Consider the following 9,370-nt stretch of genomic DNA (forward strand, 5'->3'; position numbering starts at 1 on the left):
AGTTTCATGAATGAAACCAGGTCTTCCATTAGAAATTTGGAAGCACAAGTGGGCCAGCTAAGTAAAAGGATCACTGAAATCCCTCCAAGTACTCTCCCAAGCAATACAGAAGAGAATCCAAAAGGAGAGTGCAAGGCCATTGACATAAGCACCATGGCCGAACCCAAGGAGGGAGAGGAAGACGCAAATCCCAAGGAGGAAGACCTCCTGGGACGTCCAGTGATCAATAAGGAGCTTCCCTCTGAGGAACCAAAGGACTATGAGGCTCATCTAGAGACCATAGAGATTCCATTGAACCTCCTTATGCCCTTCATGAGCTCTGATGAGTATTCCTCTTCTGAAGAGAATGAGGATGTTACTGAAGAGCAAACTGCCAAGTTTCTTGGTGCAATCATGAAGCTGAATGCCAAATTATTTGGCATTGATACTTGGGAAGTTGAACCTCCCTTGTTCATCAATGAACTAAGTGATCTGGATCAACTGACATTGTCTCAGAAGAGACAGGAACCTGGAAAGTTCATAATACCCTGTACCATAGGCACCATGATCTTTAAGGCTCTATGTGACCTTGGTTCAGGAATAAACCTCATGCTCCTCTCTATAATAGAGAAACTGGGAATCTATGGGGTGCAAGCTGCTAAAATCTCATTAGAGATGGCAGACAATTCAAGAAAATAGGCATATGGACAAGTAGAGGACGTATTAGTAAAGGTTGAAGGCCTTTACATCCCTGCTGATTTCATAGTCCTGGATACTGGAAAGAAAGAGGATGAATCCATCATCCTAGGAAGACCTTTCCTGGCCACAGCAAGAGCTGTGATTGATGTTGACAGAGGTGAAATAGTCCTTCAATGGAATGAGGACTCCCTTGTGTTTAAAACTCAAGGATCTCCCTCTGCAACCATGGAGAGGAAGCAGAAAAAGCTTCTCTCAAAGCAGAGTCAACCAGAGCCCCCACAGTCAAACTCTAAGTTTGGTGTTGGGAGGCCACAACCAAACTCTAAGTTTGGTGTTGAACTCCCATATCCAAACTCTAAGTTTGGTGTTGGAGAGTCTCAACAAAGCTCTGCACATCTGTGAGGCTCCATGAGAGCCCACTGTCAAGCTATTGACATTAAAGAAGTGCTTGTTGGGAGGCAACCCAATTTTTATTTATCTAACTATATTTTTCTTAGTTATATGTCTTTATAGGTTCATGATCATGTGGAGTCACAAAATAAATATAAAAATTGAAAACGCAATCAAAAATAGCAGAAGAAAAATCACACCCTGGAGGAGCATCTGTCTGGCGTTCAGCGCCAGAACAGAGCATGGTTCTGGCGCTGAACGCCCAAAATGGGCAGCTTCTGGGCGCTAAACGCCAGAACAGGCATGGTTCTGGCGTTCAACGCCAGAAATGGCACAGAAATGGGCGTTGAACGCCCAAAATGGCCACCAACCTAGCGCTGAACGCCCAGAGTTGTGTGCAAGGGCATTTTACATGCCTAAATTGGTGCAGGAATGTAAATGCCTTGACACCTCAGGATCTGTGGACCCCACAGGATCCCCACCTACCTCATCATCTCTCTTTCCATTCATGATCATCCCTTCTGTTTTCCATTTACCACTCACATCCATACACCCACTACCTTCAAAATTCAACATCTCTCTCCCACCCAATCCCACCCATATGGCCGAATACACACATCCATCCATCTCCTCCATATCTTCTTCTTCTTCTATTCTTTCTTCTTTTGCTCGAGGGCGAGCAACATTCTAAGTTTGGTGTGGTAAAAGCATAGCTTTTTTGCTTTTTCCATAACCATTGATGGCACCTAAGGCCAGAGAAACCTCTAGAAAGAGGAAAGGGAAGACAAAAGCTTCCATCAAGGGTCTATAGCTCAGTGGTAGAACATTTGACTGCAAATCAAGAGATCTCTGAGATACCTCAGGGGATACATTTTCTTCCACACAATTATTGGAAGCAACTAAGGGTGGAACATCAAGAGCACTCCATCATCCTTCATGAAATCAGAGAAGATCTAAAAGCAATGAAGGAGGAGCAACAAAGACAAGGAAGAGACATAGAAGAGCTCAAGGACATCATTAGTTCCTCAAGAAGGAAACGCCACCATCACTAAGGTGGATTCATTCCTTGTTCTTATTTCTTCTGTTTTTCGTTTCTATGTTATGTGCTTATCTGTGTTTGTGTCTTCATTACATGATCATTAGTAGTTAGTAACTTTGTCTTAAAGTTATGAATGTCCTATGAATCCATCACCTCTCTTAAATGAAAAATGTTTTAATTCAAAAGAACAAGAAGTACATGAGTTTCGAATTTATCCTTGAACTTAGCTTAATTATATTGATGTGGTGACAATGCTTCTTGTTTTCTGAATGTATGCTTGAACAGTGCATATGTCTTTTGAAGTTGTTGTTTAAGAATGTTAAATATGTTGGCTCTTGAAAGAATGATGACTAGGAGACATGTTATTTGATAATCTGAAAAATCATAAAAATGATTCTTGAAGTAAGAAAAAGCAGCAAAGAACAAAGCTTGCAGAAAAAAAATAGGCGAAAAAAAAAATAGAAAAAAAATAATAAAAAAATAGAAAGAAAAAGCAAGCAGAAAAAGCCAATAACCCTTAAAACCAAAAGGCAAGGGCAAATAAAAAGGATCCCAAGGCTTTGAGCATCAGTGGATAGGAGGGCCTAAAGGAATAAAATCCTGGTCTAAGCGGCTAAACCAAGTTGTCCCTAACCATGTGCTTGTGGCGTGTAGGTGTCAAGTGAAAACTTGAGACTGAGCGGTTAAAGTCAAGGTCCAAAGCAAAAAAAGAGTGTGCTTAAGAACCCTGGACACCTCTAATTGGGGACTTTAGCAAAGCTGAGTCACAATCTGAAAAGGTTCACCCAATTATGTGTCTGTGGCATTTATGTATCTGGTAGTAATATTGGAAAACAAAGTGCTTAGGGCCATGGCCAAGACTCATAAAGAAGCTGTGTTCAAGAATCATCATACTGAACTAGAAGAATCAATAATACTATTTGAACTATGAGTTCCTATAGATGCCAATCATTCTGAACCTCAATGGATAAAGTGAGATGCCAAAACTATTCAAGAGGCAAAAAGCTACAAGTCCCGCTCATATGATTGAAGCTATGTTTCATTGATAGTTTGGAATTCATAGTATATTCTCTTCTTTTTATCCTATTTGATTTTCAGTTGCTTGGGGACAAGCAACAATTTAAGTTTGGTGTTGTGATGAGTGGATAATTTATACGCTTTTTGACATTGTTTTTAGTAGAATCTAGTTACTTTTAGGGATGTTTTCATTAGTTTTTATGTTAAATTCACATTTCTAGACTTTACTATGAGTTTATGTGTTTTTCTGTGATTTCAGGTATTTTCTGGCTGAAATTGAGGGACTTGAGCAGAAATCAGATTCAGAGGTTGAAGAAGGACTACTGATGCGGTTGGATTCTGACCTCCCTGTACTCAAAGTGGATTTTCTGGAGCTACAGAACTCGAAATGGTGCGCTTCTAATTGCGTTGGAAAGTAGACATCCAGGGCTTTCCAGCAATATATAATAGTTCATACTTTGGCCAAGAATAGATGACGTAAACTGGCATTCAACGCCAGCTTTCTACCCAAATCTGGCGTCCAGCGCCAGAAAAGGAGCCAAAACCAGAGTTGAACGCCCAAACTGGCACAAAAGCTGGCGTTCAACTCCACAAATGGCCTCTGCATGTGTAACACTCAGGCTCAGCCCAAGCACACACCAAGTGGGCCCCGGAAGTGGATTTATGCATCAATTACTTACTCATGTAAACCCTAGTAGCTAGTTTATTATAAATAGGACCTTTCACTATTGTATTAGACGTTTTTTTGACCATCTTTGAATCCTGGATTGTATTTTGATCCTGTGATCACGTTTTAGGGGGCTGGCCATCTCGGCCATGCCTGGACCTTCACTTATGTATTTTCATACGGTAGAGTTTCTACACTCCATAGATTAAGGTGTGGAGCTCTGCTGTTCCTCAAAGATTAATGCAAAGTACTTCTGTTTTCTATTCAATTCATCTTATTTCGCTTCTAAGATATCCATTCGCACCCAAGAACGTGATGAAGGTGATGATTATGTGTGACGCTCATCACCATTCTCCCCTATGAACACGTGCCTGACAAACACTTCTGTTCTACATGAAATAAGCTAGAATGAATATCTCTTAGATCTCTTAATCAGAATCTTCGTGGCGTAAGCTAGAATGATGGCGGCATTCAAGAGAATCCGGAAAGTCTAAACCTTGTATGTGGTATTCCGAGTAGGATTCAATGATTGAATGACTGTGATGAGCTTCAAACTCGCGATTGCAGGGCGTTAGTGACAAACGCAAAAGGAGGGTGAATCCTATTCCAACATGATTGAGAACCGACAGATGATTAGCCGTGCTGTGACAGAGCATGTGAGCATATTTTTCACTGAGAGGAGGGGATGTAGCCACTGACAACAGTGATGCCCTTGCATAAAGCCAGCCATGGAAAGGAGTAAGACTGATTGGATGAAGATAGCAGGAAAGCAGAGGTTCAGAGGAACGAAAAGCATCTCCATTCGCTTATCTGAAATTCCTACCAATGATTTACATAAGTACCTCTATCCCTATTCTATTAATTATTATTCGAAAACACCATCATCAATTTATATCTGCCTAACTGAGATTTGCAAGGTGACCATAGCTTGCTTCATACCAACAATCTCCGTGGGATTCGACCCTTACTCACGTAAGGTATTACTTGGACGACCCAGTGCACTTGCTGGTCAGTTACACGGAGTTGTGAACCGTGGTTTTGGCATCATGTTTTTGGCGCCATTTCCAGGGAAAGAAGGAGCAATGAACTTTACATAATTAAAGTGTAATCACGATTCCGCGTACCACGTGCCATGACCTTGGAAGCTCTCGTCCTTCGAGTTCAGACAGCTTGTAGTAGCCCTTTCCAAGTACTTCTATTACTCGGTAGGGTCCTTTCCAGTTTGCTGCCAGCTTTTCTTCTCCAGGTCGACTTGTTCCGATATCATTTCGGATTAGGACGAGGTCGTTGTTGAAAAAGCTTCGCTGTACTACCTTCTGATTGTATCTTGAAGCCATCCGACATTTTAACGCCTCTTCCTTGATCCCAGCTTTTTCTCAGAAGAAGTAGGTCAAGTTCTTCCCTTTGAAGTTGGGAGTTGGCCTCTTCGCTGTAGTGGATTACTGGTGCACGAAATTGTGATCTCAGGCAATGGCGCCAGAAACTCTGTACGCACGTCTTAATAAATCGTTTTTCATTCACAACTTCGATACAACTAACCAGCAAGTGCACTGGGTCGTCCAAGTAATAAACCTTACATGAGTAAGGGTCGATCCCACTGAGATTGTTGGTATGAAGCAAGCTATGGTCACCTTGTAGATCTCAGTCAGGCGGATATAAAATAGTTATGGAGTTTTCAAAAATATATAATAGAATAAGGATAGAAATACTTATGTAATTCATTGGTTAAAATTTCAGATAAGCGTAGAGAGATGCATTCGTTCCTCTGAACCTCTGCTTTCCTACTGTCTTCATCCAATCAATCTTACTCCTTTCCATGGCTGGCTTTATGTAAGGACATCACCGTTGTCAATGGCTAATTTTTATCCTCTCTGAAAAATGGTCCGATGCGCTGTCACTGCATGGCTAATCGTCTAGAGGCATCACCCTTGTCAAAGGCTGCATCCCATCCTCTTGTGAAAATGGTCCAAATGCTCTGTCACAGCACGGCTAATCATCTGAGGTTCTCGATCATACTGGAATAGGATTCACCCTCCTTTTGCGTCTGTCACTACGCCCAGCATTCGCGAGTTTGAAGTTCGTCACAGTCATTCAATCCTAGAGTCCTACTCGGAATACCACAGACAAGGTTTAGACTTTCCGGACTCTCATGAATGCCGCCATCAATCTAGCTTATGCCACGAAGATTCTGATTAAGAGATCCAAGAGATACTCATTCAATCTAAGGTAGAACGGAAGTGGTTGTCAGGCACGCGTTCATAGGGAATGATGATGATTGTCACGTTCATCACATTCAGGTTGAAGTGCGAATGAATATCTTAGAAGCGGAATAAGTTGAATTGAATAGAAAAACAGTAGTACTTTGCATTTATCTTTGAGGAACAGCAGAGCTCCACACCTTAATCTATGGAGTGCAGAAACTCTACCGTTAAAAATACATAAGTGAAAGGTCCAGGCATGGCCGAATGGCCAGCCCCCAAAACGTGATCACAGGATCAAAAATACAATCCCGGATCTTCAAAAGATGTCTAATACAATAGTAAAAAGTCCTATTTATACTAAACTAGTTACTAGGGTTTACAAAAGTAAGTAATTGATGCATAAATCCACTTCCGGGACCCACTTGGTGTGTGCTTGGGCTGAGCTTGAATGTTACACGTGCAGAGGCTCTTTCTGGAGTTGAACGCCAGGTTGTAACGTATTTCTGGCGTTCAACTCTGGTTTGTGACGTGTTTCTGGTGTTTAACTCCAGATAGCAGCATAGAACTGGCGTTCAACGCCCTTTTACATCATTTAAACTCGGCCAAAGTATGGACTATTATATATTTCTGGAAAGCCCTGGATGTCTACTTTCCAAAGCAATTAAAAGCGCGCCATTTTGAGTTTTGTAGCTCTAGAAAATCCACTTTGAGTGCAGGGAGGTCAGAATCCAACAACATCAGCAGTCCTTCTTCAACCTCTGAATCTGATTTTTGCTCAAGTCCCTCAATTTCAGCCAGAAAATACCTGAAATCACAGAAAAACACACAAACTCATAGTAAAGTCCAGAAATGTGAATTTAACATAAAAACTAATAAAAACATCCCTAAAAGTAACTAGATCCTACTAAAATCATACTAAAAACAATGCCAAAAAGCGTATAAATTATCCGCTCATCACAACACCAAACTTAAATTGTTGCTTGTCCCCAAGCAACTGAAAATCAAATAGAATAAAAAGAAGAGAATATACTATAAATTCCAAACTATCAATGAAACATAGCTCCAATCAGATGAGCGGGACTTGTAGCTTTTTGCCTCTTGAATAGTTTTGGCATCTCGCTTTATTCATTGAAGTTCAGAATGATTGGCATCTATAGGAACTCAGAGTTTAGATAGTGTTATTGATTCTCCTAGTTCAATATGATGATTCTTGAACACAGCTATTTTATGAGTCTTGGCCATGGCCCTAAGCACTTTGTTTTCCAGTATTACCACCGGATACTTAAATGGCACAGACACATAATTGGGTGAACATTTTCATATTGTGACTCAGCTTTGCTAAAGTCCCCAATTAGAGGTGTCCAGGGTTCTTAAGCACGCTCTTCTTTTGCTTTGGACCTTGACTTTAACCGCTCAGTCTCAAGTTTTCACTTGACACCTTCACGCCACAAGCACATGGTTAGGGACAGCTTGATTTAGCCGCTTAGGCCAGGATTTTATTCCTTTAGGCCCTCCTATCCACTGATGCTCAAAGCCTTGGGATCTTTTTTATTGCCCTTGCCTTTTGGTTTTAAGGGTTATTGGCTTTTTGCTCTTGCCTCTTGGTTTTAAGAGCTTTTGGCTTTTTCTGCCTGCTTTTTTCTTTTTCTTTCTATTTTTTTTTCGCTATTTTTTTTTCTGCAAGCTTCGTTCTTTGCTGCTTTTTCTTGCTTCAAGAATCATTTTTATGATTTTTCAGATTATCAAATAACATGTCTCCTTGTCATCATTCTTTCAAGAGCCAACGTATTTAACATTCTTAAACAACAACTTCAAAAGACATATGCACTGTTCAAGCATTCATTCAGAAAACAAGAAGCATTGTCACCACATCAATATAATTAAACTAAGTTCAAGGATAAATTCGAAACTCATGTACTTATTGTTCTTTTGAATAAAAACATTTTTCATTTAAGAGAGGTGATGGATTCATAGGACATTCATAACTTTAAGACATAGTTACTAACTACTAATGATCATGTAATAAGACACAAACATGGATAAGCACTTTAACATAGAGAAAACAAAAAAAACAGAGAATGTAAGAACAAGGAATGAGTCCACCTTAGTGATGGTGGCGTTTCCATCTTGAGGAACCAATGATGTCCTTGAGCTCTTCTATGTCTCTTCTTTGTCTTTGTTGCTCCTCCCTCATTGCTTTTTGATCTTCTCTTATTTCATGAAGGATGATGGAGTGCTCTTGATGTTCCACCCTTAATTGTCCCATGTTGGAACTTAATTCTCCTAGGGAGGTGTTGATTTGCTCCCAATATTTTTGTGGAGGAAAATGCATTTGAGGCATCTCCGGGATCTCATGGTGATGAGCTTCATGCGTCTCTTAAGATCCATGAATGGGTTCTCTTGCTTGCTCCATCCTCTTCTTAGTGATGGGCTTCTCTTCCTCAATGGGAATGTCTCCTTCTATGAAAGCTCCAGCTGAGTAACATAGATGGCAAATAAGATGAGGAAAAGCTAGCCTTGCCATGGGGGAGGACTTTTCGGCTATTTTATAGAGTTCAAGGGAGATGACTTCATGAACTTCTACTTCCTCTCCAATCATGATGCTATGAATCATGATGGCCCGATCCACAGTAACTTCGGATCGGTTGCTAGTGGGGATGATGGAGCATTGTATGAACTCTAACCATCCTCTAGCTACAGGCTTGAGGTCCAGTCTTCTTAGTTGAACCGGCTTGCCTTTGGAGTCAATCTTCCATTGAGCTCCTTCCACACATATGTCCATGAGGACTTGGTCCAACCTTTGATTAAAGTTGACCCTTCTAGTGTAGGGGCGTGCATCTCCTTGCATCATGGGCAAGTTAAACGCCAACCTCACGTTTTTCGGACTAAAATCTAAGTATTTCCCCCAAACCATGGTGAGATAATTGTTTGGATTCGGGTTCTTACTTTGATCATGGTTCCTAGTGATCCATGCATTGGCATAGAACTCTTGAACCATTAGGATGCCGACTTATTGGATGGGGTTTGTTAGAACTTCCCAACCTCTTCTTTGGATTTCATGTCGGATCTCCGGATACTCATTTCTCTTGAGCTTGAAAGGGACCTCAGGGATCACCTTCTTCTTGGCCATAACATCATAGAAGTGGTCTTGATGGGCTTTGGAGATGAACCTTTCCATCTCCCTTGACTCGGAGGTGGAAGCTTTTGTCTTCCCTTTCCCTTTTCTAGAGGATTCTCTGGTATTAGGTGCCATCAATGGTAATGGAAAAACAAAAAGCTTATGCTTTTACCACACCAAACTTAGAATATTGCTCGTCCTCGAGCAAGAGAAGAAAGAATAGATGAAGAAGAAGAAGAAAATATGGAGGAGAGGAGGGA

The sequence above is a fragment of the Arachis ipaensis genome, chromosome B3, assembly GCF_059453495.1.
Source record: "Arachis ipaensis isolate K30076 ecotype BB chromosome B3, ASM5945349v1, whole genome shotgun sequence".
In the NCBI taxonomy this organism is placed as follows: domain Eukaryota; kingdom Viridiplantae; phylum Streptophyta; class Magnoliopsida; order Fabales; family Fabaceae; genus Arachis; species Arachis ipaensis.